The sequence below is a fragment of the Amphiura filiformis genome, unplaced genomic scaffold, assembly GCF_039555335.1.
Source record: "Amphiura filiformis unplaced genomic scaffold, Afil_fr2py scaffold_21, whole genome shotgun sequence".
In the NCBI taxonomy this organism is placed as follows: Eukaryota; Metazoa; Echinodermata; class Ophiuroidea; order Amphilepidida; family Amphiuridae; genus Amphiura; species Amphiura filiformis.
This window is the reverse complement of record NW_027305485.1, coordinates 738,890-764,368: the sequence shown is the minus strand read 5'-3', so window position 1 is coordinate 764,368 and position 25,479 is coordinate 738,890. Positions and strand designations below refer to the sequence as shown.

At 34.2% G+C, this 25,479-nt stretch overlaps 1 protein-coding gene across 2 annotated transcripts in view; it reads left to right on the top strand.

The window, feature by feature from the left end:
- The first annotated feature begins 2,299 nt into the window (after window positions 1–2,299).
- Window positions 2,300–25,479, top strand: part of LOC140143373 (ly6/PLAUR domain-containing protein 6-like) — a 96,624-nt gene continuing 73,444 nt past the window's right edge. The window contains exons 1-2 of one of the 2 annotated variants that reach the window (XM_072165227.1): window positions 2,300–2,454; window positions 13,808–13,965. The gene's annotated coding sequence lies outside the window, so the exon portion shown is untranslated. Of the gene's footprint in view, window positions 2,455–13,792; window positions 13,966–25,479 lie in introns of those variants that run through there. The other variant, XM_072165228.1, reaches the window with a different exon arrangement.

Sequence of the window (25,479 nt, the reverse complement as noted above, 5' to 3'; positions counted from 1 at the left end):
TAATCCATCCTAATACCTTGTTGGGTTATGAAGTTACAGTAAAAAATAAATTTGAGAGGCACTGAAAATCAATATTCCCTATACTTTAACACACGCCTCAACCGTAGGCACCTCAACCGTAGGCACCACCACCCCTGACTTTGCATCGTTTGAATTGCAATATCTCAAAAAGTAAATACAGTGTGAAGTTTTTACTTTCCACAGTTTTAGGTAGATAAATTAGCAACAAAATGAGACCATTTCTAGTTCAGTAGCCCTCTACTTTCTTGAGATTTGGGCCAAAACGTCCTGAAATTTAAAAAAAAATGTAACACCACCACCTTTTCCTATACCCCAATACATGACGCACGACCTACACCGAGTTCGAATTTCGCCAAAGTTGCCAATCAAAACATTGATGTGCAGCAGTGAGCATGGTGAGGGCTCCAAAAGCCCCAAATTTTCACATTATATTGGTCCTCAGACCTGATATATCCCATGAGCAACCTCAGACTATACTCATGGGCCAAAATATAAAATACCAAATTTGCACACATTGTCCCAATAAAGTCGGTTTTTGGAAGCTCAAAGACTGTATAGTCTCTCTAAAAATCCGCTATAAGTATTTATCCAACCAATAATACTGTGTCAAAATGATGCAACCAGAAAATTGTATTCATCTTGGCCAAAAATTTTTGATTTTGCCCCACCTGACCAAAGCTGGCTATGCCCTTGTCATGTGTAGACCTACCCCTGGGGGGGGGGTGAATTATAAGGGGGGGGCAAAGATTTTTTGGCAGGCCAAAAGGAGACCATTAACATTTGTCCACAAACTAGGATGATCATATATGTTACATTTTGATGTGGCAGTCTTGTCCATAATCACTAGTTACTGATGGGTACCAATCTTTTTGATACAGCCTGTACAGTCCACAAAAATGATCACTTCAATCTTCATGAACATGATAAGTCTGTCAAAATATTGTAACAATAGTTTCCTATTGATTGCCTACATACCTCATAATTGGTAATCAATTGTTTCATCATTTGTGGTTTCCGAAATGAAGGAAGTGGCACTATGTTTCACTGATTTCTGAATAACAATCAATTTGTTCTTTCTTCTTCCTTTTCATGCCAGGTAATTGTCAAAAGTTGAATAAAAACAGCAATAATCATAAAATAGTAGCAAAATATATTTAAGGCCTTCAAAGGCTTTTTTTTTCAGTTGAAAACATTTATTTGTTTATTATTTATTTATTTATTTATTTATTTAAATTCATACAATTTGTAAGTAGACCTGTAATATACTCTCTACTATAATATATTTACGATGAGGTTAAGGTTGCTGAGAAAGCAAATTTAGTTATTTATTTATTTATTTGAATTATTTATTTTTTTACTTGGTAATCAGTCCATTACTTATACTTAGTTACCATACTTATTGTAAACTTACTCACTCACTCACTCCCCCCACTCACTCACTCAATCACTCACTCACTTCCCCACTCACTCACTTACTTCCATTTTTGTTCATTAATTTGATCCGTTTTCCCATATTATTTTCAAAGAATACAATAATTTTAATAAAATAGTTCAAATTCATTAAAGAATTCATATTAAAGAAAAAGTCCAAAACCTGGGGGTACTCATGCAGTACAAACAGAAAAGACCAAACAGGATGTGCCGCAAACCTGAAACTGGTATAGCCTCAGCCGCGAACATGGGCTGATGATTTTTAGCCATTTATTATCACCCCTTTTTCAAAATTTTCTTTAAAAAAATCAGAAAATAGCAACATTTTGCTGCACTGTTGCCCAAAGTTACAAAAAATGCCTGAATATTTGTGGGAAATTTTTTTAAAATTTGGTATAAAAAAATATATCCATGAGTAGTATTAGTATTGAGTACAAATTTCTTGAAAATTGGTATATTGATGAGTCCACTTACCAGAGACAATGCATTTTACATCTTCTCTGGTTAATAGACTGGTACTATCCAGTATATCCACCCAAAATATAATTTTCTTTTATTCCAATCAATAATATACTAATAAATAAAAGGTGGAAACCATACATGTGCATTTTACAAGAAATAAATAGGATTAAAATGTGTACCTATAAAAAGAGCACCAAAGGAAGTTGTTGTTTCCTGTGATCTCATGTGTTCAAATAGCCTATTGATCTTTGATCAATAATCCATACATCCTATTGATCCTTTTATTGATAATCCATTCAAGTGGTATAATGTGAATACATGCTTGAGTGATAGAGGGACTGGCTAGGGCTATTAAGTTGTTTGTATTTCTTCCATTGGTACTTTACTGTTGACTTATTCCACCTGTGAACCTGTGATCAGCTGGTGATGGTGTTTTCTTGTTTTGCTGCTTTTTCAGAGGAGTTTTGCAAGCTTTTGCAGATGGGAACATAATCCAAAAGGATATTTTTTTGCCAGATAAGGATTACTAGTATTATATAGGTAAGTTTTTGCAGTGGTTTTTCCTGAGACTAGTAAGTTTAGCAAATGTTACAATATATACAGAATATTATTCTGACCATTTTTGTTACAAAAAAGTAAAATGCAAACTACATCTATATGAAAGAAGTAGTGAGCCCTCATTTTAAGCTTAAGCTATCTACTGAAGATAGTTGTGCTCAGGTTAAGTTTTTTGTCACACTTTCCAGATGGGCTGGAATGAAAAGTGTTATAGTCCCGGCTGCAATGTATACAATGTAATGGCTAGACATTTTGTGCATTTTTGGAGCAGCAATCCAAAATTATTCAAGACCAACGGTATTTTGAAATGTTAGCTACACAGAAGCTCAGTGCAAGATTATTTCACACTAATACTAAGTAATCAAATACACATTAAAATGTACCTGCTGATGATGTGTGACAGGTGCAAAGCAGTGGTGCAGAGTCATCCTATAGGGGGGCACCAACCATGATTTGGGGTAGGGGGGCACAAGCCATTTTTTGGTAATTTTCCAATGGGATTTTCTAAATCTTCAAATTAATTGGGGGCACATGCCCATATGACACCACGCCAACAGTGTAAGTTACATCCCTGGTAGCGATAGATTGCTAGTATTAATGTAAACTTGTAATGATACATGTAGTGTGGTATAATTTCATTGTTAAATATTCATGGTTTGTGGTTCCAGGGAATATAATGTCGGGGGGGTTGCTCAAGTTTGGTTTGGGTAGGGGTGTGCCACTGAGAATTTTAAAGTCGATCCATCAATACCAATTTTTCAAGAAATTTGGACCCATCGATATACCAAAAGTCAATTGATTTTCGGCCAAATGTTTCCCAAATTATCTTAGCTTTAACAAATTTTACCCAAAATTTTGGCTTGATTGAGGCAAAATAAAGTTTTCTAAAGGGGTCATCAATTGATACACCAAAAGGCGTAATGCTACCCATATTTGCGGCACATCCCCCATATGGTCATTTGTACTGAGTACCCCTGCCAGTATAATGTCAAGGGGGTACAGATATTCTAGGCCAGGATTCTAGGGGAGGGAAGGATTAGAAACTTGGTGAAAATCCAAGAATCCATTCTTGCTGTCTTGCATAGATTTTCCTAAACTGATTTACATGAATCTAAAAAGATTCTCGCAGACTTTTTGAGCCTACACACTTATTAAATGAATGGAGGGAAAATCTAAGATTCTCATAAAATGCTGTCGGCAGAAACCTAGCGGACTCTTGCAAGGTGAAACAAATTCTGCCTCTTGTCTCCTCCTCTTTGCCTCACTGCTCACAGTCTTTCTCAACATGGTTGAAGCTTACAAAAAATATTCAACTGAGGAGTTTGGTTTAACTTTCCTAAAGGCAAAAAGTAATGTTTATTTGGAAATGAATTAAAAAAACTGACATTCTTGTCAGGAGTCATCAAGTCTGGCTAACAGGTTATTTTTGATTTTTAACCTTTATAGTTTTCATTATTTTGTTATTGTTTTGGGCTGACTGGTATTATAATTGGAATATTGAGGAGCCAATTCTACTAATTTTTTTTTAATACCTTGTAGTCACTCATAGAGGTTAAGTGCCATTGTATTGTTGGACTGAAGTGGCTATTCAGGTGGTTGTACTGCAAAATGTGTATTCTTTTCTGGGCACTGGAGTAAGTCAAGTTCACAATCAAACGGTCATTGACCTTTAATGAAAATGTGATAAATGCACATTTCATTATAATACCAAATTTTTGGTAGTAGTGCAACTGATAAGTGAATAGAGTGTACGATCGTGTAGATTAAATGGATAAGGATAAGCTGGTCTGTAGCCAGGACTTATGGGGGTGATGGAGAGCAAAAAAGTGGACTTTTTGTGAATTTTTCCTTCAAAAAAGGAAGAATTTCAATGTTTATCCTGTTTAAAGCAGACTTTTTGTGATTTTTTCTTCAAAAATGTTTTTTTTTAAACAGAAAAAGTGTTTTTTTCTTTTCGGATTGCGGGGGTAACAATTGCTACAAAAAAGTAAAAACATAAACAACAAGACTGTAGGGTCAGCTGCACTTATTATTACCGTACTTCGGAAAATATTGTACTCTTGAATATGGTCATTTTCACGGTAAAGGGTGTAACTTTGGATTTTTAACATTTTAATCCGTAGTATTCTAATAAAGCCACAGAATTCCATGATTTTTGGCCACATAAGTCATCTAGTTAGCAGCTACCTTGGGTAGCATAATCAGCTTTGGGAGTTACTGCGTTCAGTTTTAGCAGGCTTAAATGTACCTAATATTGCCATTTTGAAAAACTATAAAAAACAGTAACATTTTTGTAAAACCCTGTGTTTTCTTCAAATAGTTCATGGATAATTTATCTTATCCTGAAAGTACAGTCATATGTTCAGTAAACAATGCCACATTAGATTTAATTGTGAACAGCCCTGTATTTTTGAGAACCGGACTTCGATATTTGTCGTTTCGGAGGCTTCATTTTCCGTTAACAATTGTTAACAAACTTTGTGGGTGTAGCTTTGGTTCATAATTCTTGGTTATTTCTTCACTTCTTCTTGATTCATAACAGTTGTTATCTTAACTTGAAATGGGTAACAAAAATTAGTCGATTTGCAAGCTTTTAAAATTTTTATAAAATCTTGACTTCAAAGAGCCGTTTTTCCGTTAACTTTTTGAAGCCTCGAAACAAACTGTTCAGCAAGCTTGTGCAAATATAAATAAAAGAGCTCATCCAATCTATTTATCAAAATGTAGCAAAGTAGATCCTCAAGTCACATGTTTTTAAATCGTGGAGATATATATCACCGTTTGAAAATGGGACCCAATACAAACTTTCCGTTAACAATTGAAGCCTCCGAAACAAATGAAGCCTCCGAAACAACAATAAGATTAATTATCATCTATGCATATCTAAATTGGTGTGTTTCATACTGATATCTGCATTGTAATTATTACTTGATATGTGCAGAATGTCATAAATTTAAAAAAAATTGACATTATGGTTAATGTTTGAAAAATATACTGATACCCAAAAAGCCTGTTTCGGAGGCTTCACATGCAAAAAACACCACACTTAACAAATGGGTGAAAAAATTAACATGTGATAAATCTACAATATCTGCCGCATAGAATCATTGAATCAATACACACAAGAAAATAACAGCTTAGATGATCCCAACACTGCTGTTTTCAAAAAAACTACTACTGCAATGTTTAACAATTGTTAACATGAAGCCTCGAAACAAAAAAAATGACTTGCTGTGATAATTTAATTTTGTCACAACTGAAATTCAATACTTAGAAGCAAAGCATGAAAATGGGTAATTGTGATATTTTATATTTTTTACCTTTTTTTTATGTCAACTTGTAGTAGTTAGCCAAATATTTTACTTTTATGATCACCTGTGTTGTTAACTGAAGCCTCCGAAACACAAATCGCTTGAATTGCCAATTCTAAAAATAACTCCAATTTCTGTGAAACTTGGCTGGGAGGTTCCTTTCATCAAGTAGTATTTGTACATGAAGTTAGACATTCAAATTATTTTAGGAACCCAATTAAAACTTAAAAATGTGTTTCAGGTTTGGAAATTTCCATTGTAAATGACACTTGATGTTAAAATTTTCAAAACTGCAATTACAAACATAGCAAAACATGGTATAAAATTTAACTTATATCTGTTGACTTACTTTGGAATGGGATTGGATTTCACATGTATTACAGCTTTCATGTCATAGTTTTCTGACGTTATGTAAAATACATTTTTTCTTAGATTTTAACCAAAATGTTATGGAAATGTCAAATTTTTATTAGAAATCAAAAGGTTTAAGCCTTGAAACATTATTTTACTGGAATTTAAGTTGCTTCTATGCATGATTTCAGTAAACAGAAACATATTTAAGTGGTTTGAAATTTTGACCCTAAAAATCAAAAGTTACACCCTTTACTGTGAAAATGACCATATACAAAATTGTTTTGATTCCTTTTCTAGATTTACTACTTTTATATGTAAATTTATTTATCAAAATCGTGTGATTGTACTCTGTACCATGTGTACTGTTTATGCCAGGGTACTTTGGTTTTGTACTGCATTCTTGAATAATTCTTCCTTGTTTTGTAGTTAGATTTGATTGTTGTAGAGCCTTTCCAGACCATTGGTGCATTGAAACTGTCTCCAAATCAAGTACTCATCATGGTTAATTGGCAGGGTTACGGTTCGCTATCTCTAAGGTTCGCTATCTCTAAGGTTCGCTATCTCTAAGGTTCGTTATCACTAATTACGAAAAAGGTTCGCTATACCTAAGGTTCGATATCACTAATTTTGAAAAAGGTTCGGTATTTCTAAGGTTCGATATCACTAATTTTAAATAAGGTTCGCTATCTCTAATTTTAAATAAGGTTCGCTATCACTAATTTCAAATAAGGTTCGCTATAGCGGTCCTTATTTAAAATTAGAGATAGCGGACCTTATTTGAAATTAGAGATAGCGGACCTTATTTAAAATTAGAGATAGTGGACCTTATTTAAGATTAGTGATACTTGAACCTTAGGTATAGCGAACCTTAATCGAAATTAGTGATATGAACCTTAGAGATAGCGAACCTTAATTAATTAGGGATAGCGAACCTGAAACAAAATTAGTGATCGCGAACCTTAGGTATAGCGGACCTTTATTGGAATTAGTGATAACGAACCTTAGAGATAGCGAACCTTCAATAAATTAGTGATAGCGGACCTTATTCAAAATTAGTGATAGCGAACCTTATTTTAAATTAGTGATAGCGAACCTTATTTATAATTAGTGATATCGAACCTTAGAACTAGCGAACCTTATTCTAAATTAGTGATATCGAACCTTAGAAGTAGCGGACCTTTTTTTAGGTATAGCGAACCCTTTTCTCTATTAGAGATTGCGGGATTCTGATCTCCATAGACTTTACACGTTAGTGATAGCGAACCTTAGAGATAGCGAACCTTAGAGATAGCGGACCTTAGAGATAGCGGGATGTCACCGACCAGATGTGTGAATGCACTTTTACTAGTGGCACACTTATTTGGCGAATAATTCATAAAAAAAGCCTGATAACAGTATAACACAAATACATTTTCAAAAACATTTGATTCACAAAATATTAAAAAAGGTTGCCATAAAATATTCAAATGTCAGGTTTATGGGGTACATGTACACACATGTTTAAGGGTATAAAAACATTTTCCTAACATTCAAAAACAAGAACTTGCTTCAAAACATAAAACATTGAACTGAAGGCCTGTAGATTCATTGTAATAACATCACTGCTCTTCTCCATCTGACTCATTAGCTCAGTTGGTAGAGCATCGGTCCGGTGATCCGAAGGTCCCAGGTTCAAATCCTGGATGGTCAGTGAAATTTTTTCACTGCTGTCATTAATGTATGTGGCGACTTGTCTTAAAAACCTTTCTCATATAAAACATTATGTTATTTAAAATGTTATTTAAAAAAAAGTAATGTTACAATAACACTTTGATAACATTTTTAAAATGTTGTTGTATATGGGTTTTTTCTTCAAATATTTTATAAGGTTTTCATGATCTTTATAGTAATCCAACATTTTAATTTAATTAGATCATTTTGGCTAAAACGAAGATTTCAGGGTTTTGTGCTTGCATAATTTTACACCACATTTTTACAATTAAGTTTTTGATGTCATCATACTAAATTTTAGTAAAGGTCTTCAGCTTTCATTTAATACCAAAATTATGTTTCTCGGACATGTGGTCCTCATTCTACAGCCTTTCAACGGGAAGGGGGTAATCGAAACATAAAGAAAAGGCAAATGCAAGAAAAATGGCTTGTAAAGTTGTAAAATGACATGTTTAAGGCCTTGGTTTAGCTCAGAAAATGCTAAATTTGGGTGCTTTAGATTAAAGCCAAGAATTTTCTGCTTTACAAATGCTAAATTCCGCTTTTCTCCGCTTTGTAATTTAGCACATTCTGACATAATAAAATTTCACAAGAATCTTGTGACGATCATTGCGATTTGCAAAGTTGGGATGGGTGATTGGGTATCATGGCTGCAATGGGAGGTAGGACAGGCGTTGTACGGTAAATCTATGACGGATTTTGAAGAATTTTGAAGACCCATTTCATTTAGTATTTTATTTATTTATTTTCAATTGTATTTTTTTCCTTTTTCTAGGTCATTTTTGCTTTTTTTTTTATTTTTTTCTCAGAAATGTGTTTTCCGCTTTACCTCCGAATTCCGCGATTTTCGCGGAATTTCCGCAACGCGGAAAATTCTTGGCTTTACTTTAGATGTAATGTAAAAGAATATTTTGTTTTCAGTGTTAAGTTCAAGTTAACATATTAAGGAATCAAAAAATAATGAAAACTTAAAAACGAAATCTGGAAGATTTTTCACCCCTTTCCCAACTTTGACTCGCCGTATCTTGAAATGGCTGAGTGCGACTTATGGCAGGTTTCGTCAGAGCAGGTCACATATATGCTTGTTATATTTATAATATGTCTTGGACTCTTTTCCATTCAAAATATGTGTACTTTTGAATGTTCTTCATGATAAGTTATGCCACTTTTAATTAATGCATTTTTTGAGATTTGGCAGGCAACTAAGAACAAGGTAAGGGACAAACTTTTTCTTGGCAAGTACATACATGTATGGGGTGGAGAGAAAGCACATAACATTGTTATGGCAATGGGAAAGCAATTTTGGTTAGAAAAAAAAAAAAAGTCAGGGCAGATGAGAGCAGCATTTGTACGATAAATGTGAAATTTATTTGCAAAATTCAAAACACACAGTTTGAATTATAACATGTACAAATATGATTACAAAATACAACTAGAGCAACTGTGCCCTTTGCAAGGGCACGAGGTAAGTTAGGCGGATGATTGTGACGATCTGAGCAAGCAGCAATACTGTGCTGGGTGCTGGATAGTATTAATTTTAATAAGACTGTTTCATTAATTGCCGTTTTAATATACCTTGATCGTGGAAAGCTGGCATTTTGACCTCTGTATGACCCCCTTAATGACCTTAAATGAATTTTGAAATATTCAAAACATGTGAAGAATGTCATAATGATCATTGCATTTAATTTCAGCTCAATTGAAGCATTTTGAAAACTTGACCTTTGACCCCTTTATTGCCCCTTAATGACCTTAAATGAATTTTAAAATATTTTTAACATGTTTAGAATGTCATAAGGATCATTGCATTTAAATTTCAGCTCAATTGGAGCATTTTAAAAAACTTGACCTTTGACCCCTTTATGACCCTTTAATGACCTTGAATGTATTTTAAAATGTTTTAAACATGTTTAGAATGTCATAATGATCATTGCATTTAAATTTCAGCTCAATTGAAGCATTTTGAAAACTTGACCTTTGACCCCTTTATTGCCCCTTTAAGACCTTAAATGAATTAAAAAATATTTTTAACATGTTTAGAATGTAATAAGGATCATTGCATTTAAATTTCAGCTCAATTGGAGCATTTTGCAAAACTTGACCTTTGCCACCTATATGACCCCTTAATGACCTTAAATCAATTTTAGAATATTTTAAACATGTTTAGAATGTCATAAGGATCATTGTGTTTAAATTTCAGCTCAATCAGAACATTATCGCTTAAAATGACCTTTTTTGACCCCTGTGACCCCTTGGATGACCTCTGACGTTAAACAACCCATAACTTTTGTAGCCAGCTACCCAATACTGCTTGTGATTTAGTTTGGTCGAAATCCGATCAAGGGTGTGGAAGTAGTAGCAAATTGTGAGAAAGAAAGAAGAAAGAAGAAATGGCAAGAAAGAAATAAGTTAGGCTGCCCGCCTAACTTAAATACGATTAGTCAAATTACAGATCAATATGTTATTAAATCTGACGCATGTTTGTCTCTCGCCTGTAATTTGAAACCTGGAAAACACAAGCCTAGACTGGTCAATATCAACATTTAACATGATTAAGGAAAGAAACGATGCGATTTCATGCACCAGTGCGTGGATATGCACCTCTGTGTGTAGTTTATGAGTGATTATGCCATTTATCGGTGTCAAATTAAGGCTGTTCAATAGTAATGCTTGTGTAAATAGTGTATTGTATGTGTAATTTGATTGCTGCATATTAAATGGGCATGAATTCATCTTGGAGACAGAAAACTGTGGTGTGTGCAAATTAGACTAAAATATTTTATACCTGCACAAAAGGGACCTATTATTTAATGGGTATTATAGGTAATGTAATCGTAAGATTACACAAATCAAAGCTGCCCACAAAGTCAAAAGTAGGAGTGCATTTATGTGAAGATGTCATACCTAAAGGCTTCCTTGTGTACTTTGTTATAAATATTTTAATTTTTATGCATAGAGATACCTTCAAATTTCTAAGCAAGGAAATACAAGGAATGTTTTTCGGGTGAGGGGGGGGGGAGGGGGAAAGATATCAACAAATTTTAGGGTGTACTGGTTTAGCAAATCACTGGCCGGGGTGGGGGGTACTCATTTGCAACTATGATTTAATGCAAATTGACAAGTTTGGTTTGGGTAGGGATATGCTACTGAGAATTTGAATGTGGACCCATCAATATACCAATTTTCAGTGTCGCTGACAAGGGGGGTAACTGGGTGCGTTACCCCGGGGTCCTAGGGGGCCCGTAAAAAGTGAAGAAAACATACTTTACTATGCATGCAATGGAGCAGTAAAGGCAAAGAAAAAAAAATTTGTTCCCAAAAGAATTTGTTTCTAAAACATGTATGAAATTCTAGAATATTCTATGAAATGGAAACAGTAATCACAATCATATTTAAATGAAAGTGACTTTTCTAGTCGATGCGACGCAAGGCGCCCTGTATCCTATAATCCAACTAATAGGCAACAGTTTCTCTCTGCTGCAATCGTGATTGCTTCGGTAAATTACCTCCATATGACGACGTCATGCTATCACCGTGATTCGGTAGCGTTTATGTTGCCCACCGTACATGCTGTGGGTGTTTATCCCCTGTGTGAGCTGGTTTACATTATACACAAAAAGGCCTATAGGCCTGATGCTGCTAGCTTGTCATTTTCAGTTATTGTATACTTGTGTAGTAAGTTTTTAACTTTTTGATGGTTTTAAAGGAGCATGCCGTGATATTCTCTTAATTTTAGTTTTTGTTTTTTTTTTTTCTTTTATGTTTGGGTTTTTTTAGGCCGAAAAAAATTATCTTTCGTTTGTTATTCCCTCCCTCCTCATTTTTGGGATTTATCAGATTTTTTTTTCAAAAAATTTTAGACTTTGGAATACTTTAGGAAAACTTAATACATAATTAGTTTATTTGAGTACCGATACATGGATGTTATTGTTATAGCTTAATCTCTGGATGAAAATCCAAATATTTCCTTTTCACAATTACATGTAAGTAATATTTTACACATCAAATTCCTGGATACACATGTATGCCTTCATATATAATAATATTTTTGTAATTTTCAAGCATCTTTACATCTAATAAAAAAATGTACATTTTCAAGCATCTTTATACGGTAAATAGAATAGGCCTACTGGAAATAATCAGGTGGTGATATTATGTTTTTCTAATTGTGATATAGTAGATTATTTTTCATTGCATGTGATATTTACATGCAGGGCGGCCTTCTATTTGATGTATAATTTGCACACTTGTGGTAATATTTGTTTAGCATTTGACTGGAGGCTTAATGTAGACCCAGCTGATAGCATGTTATGTAGCGCAATATTTTATTGATAAATAGTGCAGAGTTATTTGGTATATCGCACCTGCGACATGACTGCAAGAATGACACCAACAAAAAGCTATGGGACCTGAAGTTAACATTTCTGGGCGCACTGTAAAAGTGAAAATTTTCCTGGAACTTTAATTTTTGTGCTTTTTGCTCACAACACCAAATTATAAACGTATCCGAAAACATATTACCTGTACTGATCGTTTAGTATAGTCCCACCCCGCTTTTGGGTGAACATTTTTCAAAATTGGGATGGGACTATACTCAATTTCAAATTTTTTTTTTTTTTTTTTTTTTTTTTAAGTTTTTTATTTTTTCGCTTTTGTAGTGTCCCTGGACCTAGACCTAAATGCTAGGATCATTCATGGTTGACCTAAAAAAAAAAAAAAAAATATCAAGATGTTTTGTATTTTTAATATGAAAATTGATAATTTGTATTCATGTCATACTCTATTAATGATTTCAAAATGCATTGAATTTGAATGCATTTTGAAATCATTAATAGAGTATGACATGAATTCAAATTATCAATTTTCATATTAAAAATATAAAACATCTTGAAATTTTTTTTTTTTTTTCTGAAATTTTTCGAAAATTTGGGGGTGGGACTTTACTCGAAGGTGGGATTATACTCGCGTCAGTACGGTAATACTCAAAATCATGGATTTAAAAACAGGCCAAGTAGTCAAAAATCAGCAAAGGACAAAAAACTACTCTTGCAAAATTTACAGTAATGTACTATATTTTTCAGAATTGTTGACGTGTGTAATCCAACATTTAATTTTACACTTTAAAGTGAACAACAGTGATCAAAACATTTTTAGACATAAGCATCATACTGGTTTTATAAATAGGCCTTTAGAATAGTTTAAAATGTAACAATTACAATTTATGAAACTATTGACTACAAAAGCAGTAGAACACACAACATGAACTTTTACGCTTTTGTACTTGCTCATAAAATACTGAACAATAGGCATTTTTTACAGGAAATTATTAAATGAAGCATAAATTTCTTTTTTGTATAAAATGAAACTTGACTGATTCCTACTTCATTCCATGCAGCAGGACTGTGGAATAAGACTTTTGTGGAGCAGGAAGGGGTGAGGTAACATTTCCCCCTTTTGCCCCCTTCCTATAATACCACTGATGCAGGGACACTGATGCAGGACAATCTTTTCTGCTTCATTCATTGTTCCACTATAGATAACCAATAATTGTTTTCATTATCAATCTTAATCCAAAATTTCCTCTAGTATAATTTGCATTCATCTCTGATCTCTTAGTCCAAACTACATGGATGTTCATGATGATTAAAATCAAATTTTTAAAGTGCTGCTGTACCTAATGACTCAACAAGGTCTTCGCCAAAGACTAGCACTAGCCTACCACTACTCCACTACTTCCAACCACCACCAGTGAGTTGCTTGTGTCACTTCATTTGTTTAGCAGCCAGCATTGGTGACACATGGTGTTTGGCTAACGGCAAAAAAAGCTTAAAAGGATATATACAAATACAGTAACGCTGCTGTGTATTCATATCGCTGAATATTAATCCTGCACTGGATGCCGACTGTTCTGTGATATTCAATATTTGAATAAATATAAATATTCTTGACTGCTTCTACAGGATCATATTGTGTGTTGGAGAGTTTGGTGAATACAATACTTCAGACTTTGAAGCTAGAGCTGTAACTGAATTCAGATCCAGGCCTATGTATTGCAGTATTGGAGCTATATCCATGTTTTTGTGTGACTACAGGAATATAATGTTACTATTGTAGTATGGTGAGTAATGAGTATAGCATTTATTAACATGACTGACTTCATTAACATAATTTTAATGACTTCATGTTCGTATAACAAAATTGCCCCTTGTTATCTACATCTAGTGGAATTAAATTGCCAAGTAGTTGAACCTCACAGGCGGTTGAACATTCTTCCATCACTTGGCATAAATCGATTGAAGTGTGTTGTCCAAACTTATTCCGTCCATCACTCCTACATTGTGCAGAGGCGTAGCCAGCTTTCTTGGTCAGGAGGGGCAAAATAAAATTTTGGGGCACAGACGAAAAAAAAGCAGTTGCATCATTACAATACATTATACCGGTTTTGTTTTTAGAGAGACTTTATGGGACGATATGCGTCTGCAGCACGCAAAAAGTTTGTATTTTACACTATTTTCGCCCATGATCAGAGTGAAAAGGGTCGTATTGTGACAATGTGTAGGCCTATATATTCTACACTATTATGGCCCATGATCGGGGTGAATTTTGGCGGAAAAGCGCTCCTTGCCCCTTTTCTTTTCCGTTGCCCTCCAGATTTTCTCTTTCATTTTTTTTTTTTTCAGAGGGGCACTTTTTCTTTCATTTTTTGTCAGAGGGGGCACTCTGCCCCCCTTGCCACCCCACTGCCTACGCTACTGACATTGTGTCACTAGGTAGACTAGAGAGTCAAAATTGTATCACAATTGAATTTCCCCTTATAAAGTGATGGAATGTAGTTGCAATAGTATTTTGTATTACAAAAGCAATACTGACACCCGGGACTGACACCTTCAATGCAAATGCCCCCAGTCAGAGATCTTAACTCCGCCCAGTGGCGGCGCCAGGATTTTTTTCCGGGGGCATTGATGGAGCAAAGTGAATTTCAGGGGGGCAAAATCAACAAATTTTGGGTTTTTACTGGGGGGCAACAGGGGAAGAGTTCTGACTGGGGCATATGCCCCCCGTGGTGCCACCACTGACTCCGCCCCAGTTGCCCTCCCCTCCCCATAAAAACAAAATTAAAAATTACTATTTTTGCAGACATTTTGGAGAAATGTCATAATTTTGACCTACCATGAAATTATGTACTTAAATACCCCCCACCACTGCTCGACAGACTAGTCATATAGGCCTATTTGATATGGATGGAGATTTAACATGAACAATATCCATGACAACATGCAACACTGTCTGAAGTTTGAGCTTTTTATATTTTCATTTTTATAGTTTGAAGGTTTATCTGTGTTCTGTTAATTTGGAATTCATTATAATCCGATTTTAGTACAAATATTACCCTCACAAAATGCAGCATCGCAGATGTGGATATATACTGACCATGACCACCGCCATTGAAAATTCAAACAATAGTAATTATGGGCTTCAATGAAACATGTGGCTTAAAAGTCACTGCCTTATCATAAAATCTAGATTTTATGAATGAAGGATTATTAGTCTTTATATACGAGCTTACGAGATATGTCAAAGTGAATTAGTAAACTTTAACTCCATTGAGGGGGAAATTATGAACAATAGAGTATTTTCTATCTATAACTAGTAAACTAGACCAAGTTCTAAATATCCAGTAAAGATAACATAAAATGGAGTGTCTTTTGAAATGAGGTTGTGCTGTTGAATGTTCTTGGTCATGGTGTCATTCAGAAGAGCTGTTACCAAATTGCCACCACACCCCCCCACACACACACACACAAATGTCCACTTTTTGCTATTCCCCCAAAAAAAAAAATGTCCAAAAGTAGCAGTGAAAATTTACAAAACATCCATGCACTTTTTGGTGATAAGGACGATAAGTCATATCATACAAAAAAATTCTTGTGAAATTATTCTTTTAGTACTATCTTGATTGTCTTCAGTCCAAAGTACAGATATGATGAAGTGGTTAAAGCTGTCAAATATTCACTGCCAGTCAAATAATATTTATCTTGATTACTTGACAGATAGACATTTTAATAACCAACTAAGCTAGTACTAGTACAACCCTACAATGATGCTCACATTTCTGTTCCTTGCAGTTTCAGCCACTCATGATAAATATACACATAGCCCTGTTTTGAAAAACTTGCCATTATTTTCTTGGTCATTGCATTATTTTCATTTTTCATATGTTTTGTTTTTATAAAATTACGTACAACCAGGCCCGTAACCAGAATTTTTTCATTGGGGTGGGGATTTTCCAAATACAGTCCATTCAACTTGAGAAATCTTCATTCTGGACAAATGTAGACCTTTATTCCCTCTGCAATTGATTTTTGGATCCTATTCTTGAACAAATTTCACAGAAAGTTAATAATTCTGGATATATTTATAAATATTTTTGACATTTTGGGCCTAATTTTGCCATTTCTTACAAGCAAAAAAAGAACTTTTGCAGATTTCTGGGGGTGCTTCGCCCACACTGCACACACCCAGGCTATGGGCCTGATTAGAACATTGCGAGCGCCACATTTAAGCTGCTAAATTTTGTGGATCGTATCTGAATCCGAAACTTTATTACAAAATCATGAATTTAATAAGGCATAATTATAATATTAACCAACTCGTGTCAGTTACGTTACCAAACTGATCAAGTATCAGAAATCTTAGTCGTCTGTTTGTCTGTTAATGATGGGTAATGGATCGCATTCTCTTGAATGTGGGATGGTTTAGTTTCATTGTAAAACTAGATATGCTATCCTAGGTCTTGAAATTACCCCGGGAAATTACATATCATATCATCAAGTACAAAATGTATGAAAACAGTAGAATAAATTGATGTGACTATGGGAATATGCATCTAAGTTAAAGGTATGTCTTGGTATACCTGTATAAGCTGATATAGAGAGCTATCATCATGTCCTCAGGGTGATATTTTATACAAAATTTCACTTCAAAAAGTGTTGAAAAAGTTGAATTCATTAACAATTTGAAAAACCGAAAATGTATGTGATGGGATGAAGTAGAGTGAATTTGCTCACAGATTCTGGTTGGATGATGCATGATGCGAAAATCAATTTAAAATGCAGAAAAAATACAGGGGTACTTGTTACGTGCATATCCACCACAGGTACATTGTGATGCAGCTGGATGTTTACTCTATATAGCCCTGCAAGTTTTATTTCTCATATTAAAAGCATTAAGCTTAAGGGGTCGGCTAGCAACGTTTGCACAGCATTTTTGTTTTACCTGAGAGCACATCAGACCATAGACTCTAAATTAGAGTCTATGATCAGACGCACTAAAATAGTAAATTGCATTCTGATATTACTTGAAGGAATATCCTTCTGATATCAAATAGTTTGGTTTTTTTTGACATTTGTGATATTAAATACAAATTTTATGGCAAATTATTAAAAATTGACATTTAACAGTCAGTCCTTGAAGTAATGATATGCAATTAACATGCTGCGAGGAAAAGCCAACCATGATTTGAAAATTTTGACCAAAATAGGCCTGTAGATTTTTTCCCAAAAGACCTTGTACAATGTAGATGCAAAGACTAGTTTTTGTCCCCATTTGGTTATCAGGTGGTAGTTTGATCATGTTGGTGGTGGGCACTACTTTGCACAAATTTACTATACAGCTAATTTGTAATGATTTTTCTCACCCAGAGGTGCCCCTTCCCCCAATGACTCCATGTAACCTTTTCAGGTTGGGCTTTATTCTTTTGTGGTGAGACTGCTACAGACTGGTATCCATAGGCAACCAACCTCCTTGTGATGTTGATGGTAAATATTACCAGGGATCTCATATCCCTGATATTTACCAACTAAAAAGTTGACATTCAATCACATTGAGGTAATGTTTAGAATGGAAACTGAGTGTAATGATTTCATTCAAATAAACAATTGGAAGTGATTGTCACATAAATTTGAGTTAAAAGGATTCATTAATGACTTTCAAGTTCAACCTGATGAACTATGATGTGGTCTGCTGTCATAAATTTTCAACATTGCAGATTCTAGAACATTGTTTGAATGTGTTGTATTGTGCTCCAGATATATGCACATACCTCTCTACATGTATGTCTTGCATCAGACAGTATGATATGAACTACAATTTTGGTGAATCTCTGCCCCCTGCTCCAGCTCCCCCAATTCAATGTTGGACAAAGCTAAATTAGTACATTTTCATTGAAGATGGGGAGTGGGAAAGGGTGGGATACAGGGCAAAGTCTCTACTTCAAATTTATGCCATACCTAAATCTCTATCACTCGTCTTCATTATGACATAAATGCATTTGAATTGTTTTGAGCAGCCAAGTGTGCTATTTATTTTGCTGATTGTAGCTAGCAAAGTACCACCAGTATTTAAATAGAGAGAATGTTTCATAGATATGTGATAAATTTTTGCATGTTGATATATTTGTTGTGTGTTTAATTTTTTAATTTTGAAGCACTTTGAAAGTTAAAATTCAACAAAACATGACAAAAACAAAATTATCCCCAATATTTGTTTTCTCCTAGTCCTTTTAATTTTGTTTGTTTCAACACCAGACAACAATGCTCTTGAAATTTACAACCCTGTTTCATCAGGGTGTTAGTTTTATGGGGTTGTTTTACAACCATCAATGAAATTTCAGCCATTCCTATCACATCAGTCTGTGAAACATTTGTTGCTTGTGAGTGATATGACCTTTGTTCACATTTTATTTTTATGTTTGTTGATTATAAATAGCACTAAGACCTTGGTTTTTATTTGCAGCATTGATTTTGAAAACACAATTTCAACATGTTCAACGCTTGTTCAAATAAAAATTCCTTTAAAAGGAATAGGGTGGGCAAATGAAAAAATTGTCAAGAGAAATGAAAGAATGAGTAAGTCAAGTTCACAATAAATAAAAATTCCTTTAAAAGGAATAGGGCGAGCAAATGAATTGTCAAGATAAAGGTGTAGTTCCATATTGATAAGTCCAAGTAAAATAAAAAACATGTTTCACGTCCAGGTTTTTGAAAAAAAGGAGTAGGAGGGGCCTTTTTATTTTGTATCGCAGAATCTATGTAAATACCCATATTTAGAGCTATTTTAGCGTGCACAATAATGCCTGCAAAAAGGAGGAGGCCTCTTTTATTTGTTGTTCTGAGGGTAGGCCCCTCTAATGATCTCGAAACCTTCCAAATTGTTTCTTGTATATTGAGAAGGCTATAGAAAGCATCTCAACTCCCTAGACATAATTTTAAAAAGTTATAACTGAATTGCAAAATATAAAAATATAATTGAAGAAACCTCCAAAAAGGAGGGAGGGGACGTGAAACATGTTTATTTTTGTATTTGGCCTAATGCAGTATTACTTCGATTATCACTTGTCATCATTAACAGAGGAGTGAAATTTTGATTGAAAGAATTAAACTAAGGGACGCACCATTTGATACTGAGAGGGGGGGTAGGAAGTTGGGGTCGGGGAAAGTTTTTTATTTTTTATAGTTGGTGGGGAAAGTTGTTTTTTTCTCATGAAGTGGGTGAAGTTTTTTTTTTTTTTTTGAAAAACTTCCTACCCCACCCTGAGAATCTAATGGTGCATCCCTAAGAAGGTTTGTGTTTGAAGTTATATAACGGGTAAATAAGGAACTAAGAGCAATCGAATTAGGACAACAAAATAAAAAAATAAAAACCCACACCATAGGACTGTACGGTAAAACATGTACCAACAGGTTACTTTTTAGTCACCCACCTTTGTAGGACTACACAACAAAATAGCCCTCCACCATAGGACTTTGCGGTAAAATATTTAGAGGAGTATGCCAATTAAGGCCAAGTAAAAAAAAATGTATATGTCCGGACTTTTTCAAAAATTGGTGAGGGAGGTCCTTATTATTTGTTATCGTGTTATTGTTTTACCATTCATTTCTGTGTAAAATTGCAATGGCAAATGTTTGTCAACACATCATAAAATCGGAGAGGCCCCTAATATTTTTGTTATTTCCCCAAAGCCCTACCCCTAGCTTGAAGAAAGTGTTTGCAATGTGTTTATAAATGATAACCAAGAACTTCTAAACATGTCATTTCATCACAACAATTTTATAAACAAAGTAAGGAAGCAAATAGGAAAAATAACTAAAATATTTGAAAATCTCCAAAAATCGGAGAGGGCGGGACGATATACACGTTATTTATTTTACTTGGCCTAAACAATGAATCACCACTCATGACTCGAGGTCAAAACCATTATGTAAATAAGATAATGTTTGCATGCGATGTCAAACAAGGAAATGTTGACATAAATTAATTGACTGTTTGGTTTTCACGATGCTATTAATTTAGCCCAAAGATTAGGAAAACTAGCAAAACTGGTGAACTGGTACTGTTCAAATAAAAACATCTGCAAATCTTGCTGCAATTTCCAAATAGTATTTCTATTACTTAAATAATTATTTTTGTTATTTCTTTTAATACAAACACATTACTGCCTATGACGACCTTATCGTATTACTTACATATCAAAATCAAGTAATAATTACAAAACTCGCCGTAAACTATCACCTCTGTGGGTGTTTGGGATATAACCGGCACGAATATTTTCTCAACACTGCGGCATGTGAAAAAGTAGGTCAATAGTCAGAGAATACAGGGTGGGTGCGGCACGCCGCACCCACCCAAAAAACCTGAACATCTTTGAACTGGCAATAAATTAATGAAATTCTTTTTTCTAAACAATTAAAACAGGAAACTTTTGACTTTATTTACAATTTGATGAAGTTGACATCAGTGGTGTAGCCGAGAGGGAGTCTTGTGAGAAATCTTCTCCCCTCGTGCCCCCTTCCCCTGTGGGATGCTGGCCGCCCTGATATTTAAGATTTTTAGGCCTTTTTTGTACTTTGTGGCCCACTTTTGGGTAGATCCTTCATGTAGGCCTAATTATTTTGTGTAAGCTAATCCTAACCCTAATCCTAACCCTACATGTAACCCTAACCCTAATTTCGTGTATAATTACATGGAATAACCCACTTTTAACAATTTTCATCAAGTTATGCATCCTGGGAAAGTTGCCTGGAAAGGTTGTCAAGTTATTCATAAATGTACAATATTTATCATGTAATAATTTAAATTTAAATAAACAAAAGTGAATATCCCAACTCAAATAATGATCTTAAATGTTGATTTATGGAGAGCCTTGATGTCCCATTTCCTTAGAGATGCATACATGCTGTATGATTCATCTTCATCTGCGAGCTTCATTAATTAGTGAGAAAAGCGTGTGAAGCTTTTTAATCTGCCTGATTGATTGGTCAACAATGGAATGACCATTCATTTCATTTTCAATTTTCGAAAGTGCGTCATTTCTAGTGGAAAAAAATTGTTACTGCTAGCAATTTGTTTTGATTTGTGATTACCATGATAAAAATAAATATATTATTAGAGAAAAAAAATGCTTGATAGTAGTAGTAGTACGGTAGTAGAAGTATGCTTGCTTTTTTAAGGAATGGCATTCTCACACCAGTCAAAGATTAGTGAAATCATCAACATTGTGTTATGATGGAAAAATGATTTAGATTTTGAACTGATGTTGAATATCATTTTTCATTTGTAATGATGCAAATTGTGTTTTGAAAGTTAAAGGTTCCTAGAAAACAAATGTGTGAACATCCAGTTTTGAGTTGAAAAAATAAAAAAAATACTGAAAGGTCTGATTTGGCTGGATTATGTTGATTTTTGCAGAATTTCTTTTTTGAAGTAATTTCTCAAGTTTTAGACAATGTACAAAATATTAATTGTGAGATATTGCTTAACTTTGACTCCAACTTATACCAAATGTGCATACACAAACAAACATCCATTGATTCAAAGCGATTAATTATCATCACCGAGTCAGGATGACGATAGAATGAAGTCATGAGCGTAATCCAGGTGCGCATCGCAATGATGACTCATTACTCACCCGCCACATTACCCTCTCCTCCGCATCAGGTTGCCGTGGTTTCCGTAGTATTTTCTCACAATTTATTTGTAATGCTATAAAATCTACCAACATACGGAATGATGAGTCATAAGTGCAGTCACAATATTTTGGATGATATCTTTTTCTCTGGTTGCACTGTACATGTATACATTGTAGTCTGAGATGATAGGAATTTAATATTAAATTAATTTATTTCATTTTCTATGCACATTTCCTATATACATGTATAATGTTATTATATGTACTATATGGTCCTTTAAAAAATTTTGGATCGCGTACAGAGGATTTTCATGAATTATTGCAGGAGGGAGGTTTTTTTTTTGTTTTCTAGTTTTTTGTTTTTCGATGTAAAATTAGCAAATTGTTAGTAGTTTTTGGTATTTTCCAACAGAAAAGGAGGAGACACCTTTTTAAAAACTTTTTTTCAAACATGAGATTCTGTATGATGAACCCCTAGAATACCAAAAAAAGACTTGGAAGTGATCCTTGTTCTGTTATAAACTTATTAGTTTAACTGAAGCATTCCAAAGTCTTATATTTTTTGACAAATTAAATTTAACATTTTTTTAATCTGACAAATTCAAGAAATTGAGGTGGGAGCCTCAGACAAGAACCAAAACATAATTTTTTTGGCCTATTGTATATTAATCAAACCAGGAAAGTTAAAAGATTCCTAATGAAACTGTAATATAAATTTAGTAATAACATTGTGTGTGTATATTTACAGTGAATTTGCAATTAATCTAAGGGCTCTTTTTGAAATTCCCTTACACAGGAAGGTGTGCGCCATCCTGCAGCTTTCCTGTGCTAGCCTTCTTTTGTTAAAATCCTGTGTGATTATAACACTGCAATTAGCCACTTAAATTAGGACCGCGCTTTCCTGGGTTGTGCGATGAGCCGTAGTCAGAGTAAATCTTCCCATTCGTCATGGACCACTTCAAAAGGCAGGGTGTATCACTGATGCATATAATCCATCCGTTTTATGACCGAGCTTTCCTGAGGCGCGCGCTTAGCAAGGGGAATCCTGCCTTCTTTCTGTGTGAAAACGTGGTAGGGTATTTCAATATGAGCCCTAACAATATTGGTTAAAATAATTCAAAAATAATAAATCACCTCATAAAAAACCTGCTTGTAAAATAATACCGATGACTGGTAAGTCATTTGCATCTCATTTACATATTTTAAAAGAAGATTAGTGAACAGATAATTTGTATGAATAATCAGGGAAGCGCAAGCTGTGCAACTCATGTTCATATAAAAATCTGTCTAGTTGTGGATAGTCTGTGGTACAGATTCGGGAACTGATTTCTGACCACAAGCTACCAACATGTGTAGGAGTATAGCATGGTAAAAAGTGGGCTTCACTCTTGCTTAGCGCCGGCGGAGTGCAGTGGATCGCCCCTTTTGGGTGTGGCCCCCCCCCCCTCCTCCTGAGCATCTTTGATTTAAAGACTAATTTGTGGGAGAATTTTTATTAAGAAGCCTTAAAATTTTGATGTAACCAAACAAAATAAACAAAGTTAAAGTTTGCTGCAGTCTACAGATGTTTTGAGAAATAGCCACTGTTAATTTGCATCCAAGAATGCAAACAAAAGTATCCATAATAATATTGATACACTGCAAATAATGTTGGTCAAAAAAATGACCAACAGTTTGGTCTATATACAACACATGAAACAGTTGGTCAAAATTTGACCAACAAGAGTTGTACAAAAATTATGACCAACAGTTGGTTTACAAAAACTTGCTCAAATATTGGGCAAAGTATTTACCCAACACAGTTGGGCAATTTGTTTTTCCAATTATTGTTCAAAATTTGAACAAACTGTTGGGCATTTTTACACGGTATTGGTTCATATGTTGGTTTATTTTTGAATAACTGTTAAGCAAAATATTTGACCAACATAGTTGGGTAAATATTTTTCACTAATTGTTGGGCAATATTTAATAAAACTGTTGGGCAAATAGTTGATTGTACCAATTGTTTGACAAAATTTGATTAAACTGTTGGGCATTTTACACATTATTGGTTCATATGTTGGTTTATTTTTTGCTTAATTATTAAGGCCAAATAAAAAAATAAACATGTTTCACGCCCCTCCCGCTTCCTTTTTGAGGTTTCCTCAATATATTTTTATTTTTTGAAATTTAGCTATAACTTTTCAAAAAATATGTCTAGGAAGTTGGGATGCTTTCTATAGCCTTGTTAAGATACAAGAAACATTTTAGGAAGGTTTTGTGATCATTAGAGGGGGTGTAACACCCAGAACAACAAATAAAAAAGGGCCTCCTCCTTTTTCTAGGCATTACTGTATACGCTAAAAGCTAAAACAGCTCTAAGTATGGGTATTTACACCAATTTTGCGATAAAAATAGAAAATAAAAAGCCCCCTCCTCCTCCTTTTTTTTGAAAACCCGGACGTGAAACATGTTTTATTTTTTACTTGGCCTAAGCAAAATATTTGCCAAATTAGTTGGGCAAATATTTTTCAATTGTGAGGTGAGTTTTCTCTAAATTATAAATACATACAATATTACACGGTGTTACTTGCCTCATTTCATTCTGACCACTGTGTATGAAAAAATACTGAGAAATTTAGTGAAGTTATTTTCAAATACTTGATTGATTAATAAAAAACTGATACGTAAGCATATTAACTGCTCAGTAGAGACTGCCATCATGCATGCATTGCTATGCGTGCATATCACGAGTGTCTGACTCGTACATGTCGTAAAACAACTTCACTAAATTTCTCAGTATTTTTTCATACACAGTGGTCAGAATGAAATGAGGCAAGTAACACCGTGTAATAATGTATGTATTTATAATTAATTTAGAGAAAACTCACCTTTAAAGGTGTCAATTAGCTGTGCCAGCCCCCACTCTGCCAGCACCCATGTCATCCGCCATTTTATGATAAGATCGAAAATGTGCTTTCCAGAACCGAACCGCACGAATGTTGACCAACTGTTGTTCAATGAAAAGACAACAGTGCGCATGATCGAAAACTTTGCTCAACATTTTACATCTTTTTGCCCAACAACTTGTAATTCAAGCAATTTACTACAAAGTTGCCCAACTGATGTGATTTATTTTGCACAACAGTCGTATATAAATTACGTGGCCAAAAACTTAACCAACTTTACTCCTCTCGTAGTAAAATAAAGATAAATAAATGGTCAAAATGAGAGGTTGCCCAATAAGAATTTAGATTTAACTATTATTGGGCAAGCCGTGACCAACAAATAAGTAAAAGAGTTTGCCCAACCAAATAGGTAGAAAGATTTGACCAACTTTTTTGCAGTGTAAAGACTAATTTGTGGGAGAATTTTTATTAAGAAGCCTTAAAATTATGATGTAACCAAGCAAAATAAACAAGTTAAAGTTTACTGTAGTCTACAGATGTTTTGAGAAATGGGTTATGGTAATTTGCATCCAAGAATGAAACACAAGTATCGGGTTTTAATATATTGTAGCTTTTTGTAAATAAAATTTTGCAAACTGCCAAACCTTACATGGGTTGCAAAACTGGATAAAATTGATTTTGCATGCATGATCACAACAACAAAACATGGAATGTGTGTTTTTTGTATTTTCATATATTTTGGAAACCCGTTGTGATATACCAATGTCTGGAAGTTAAT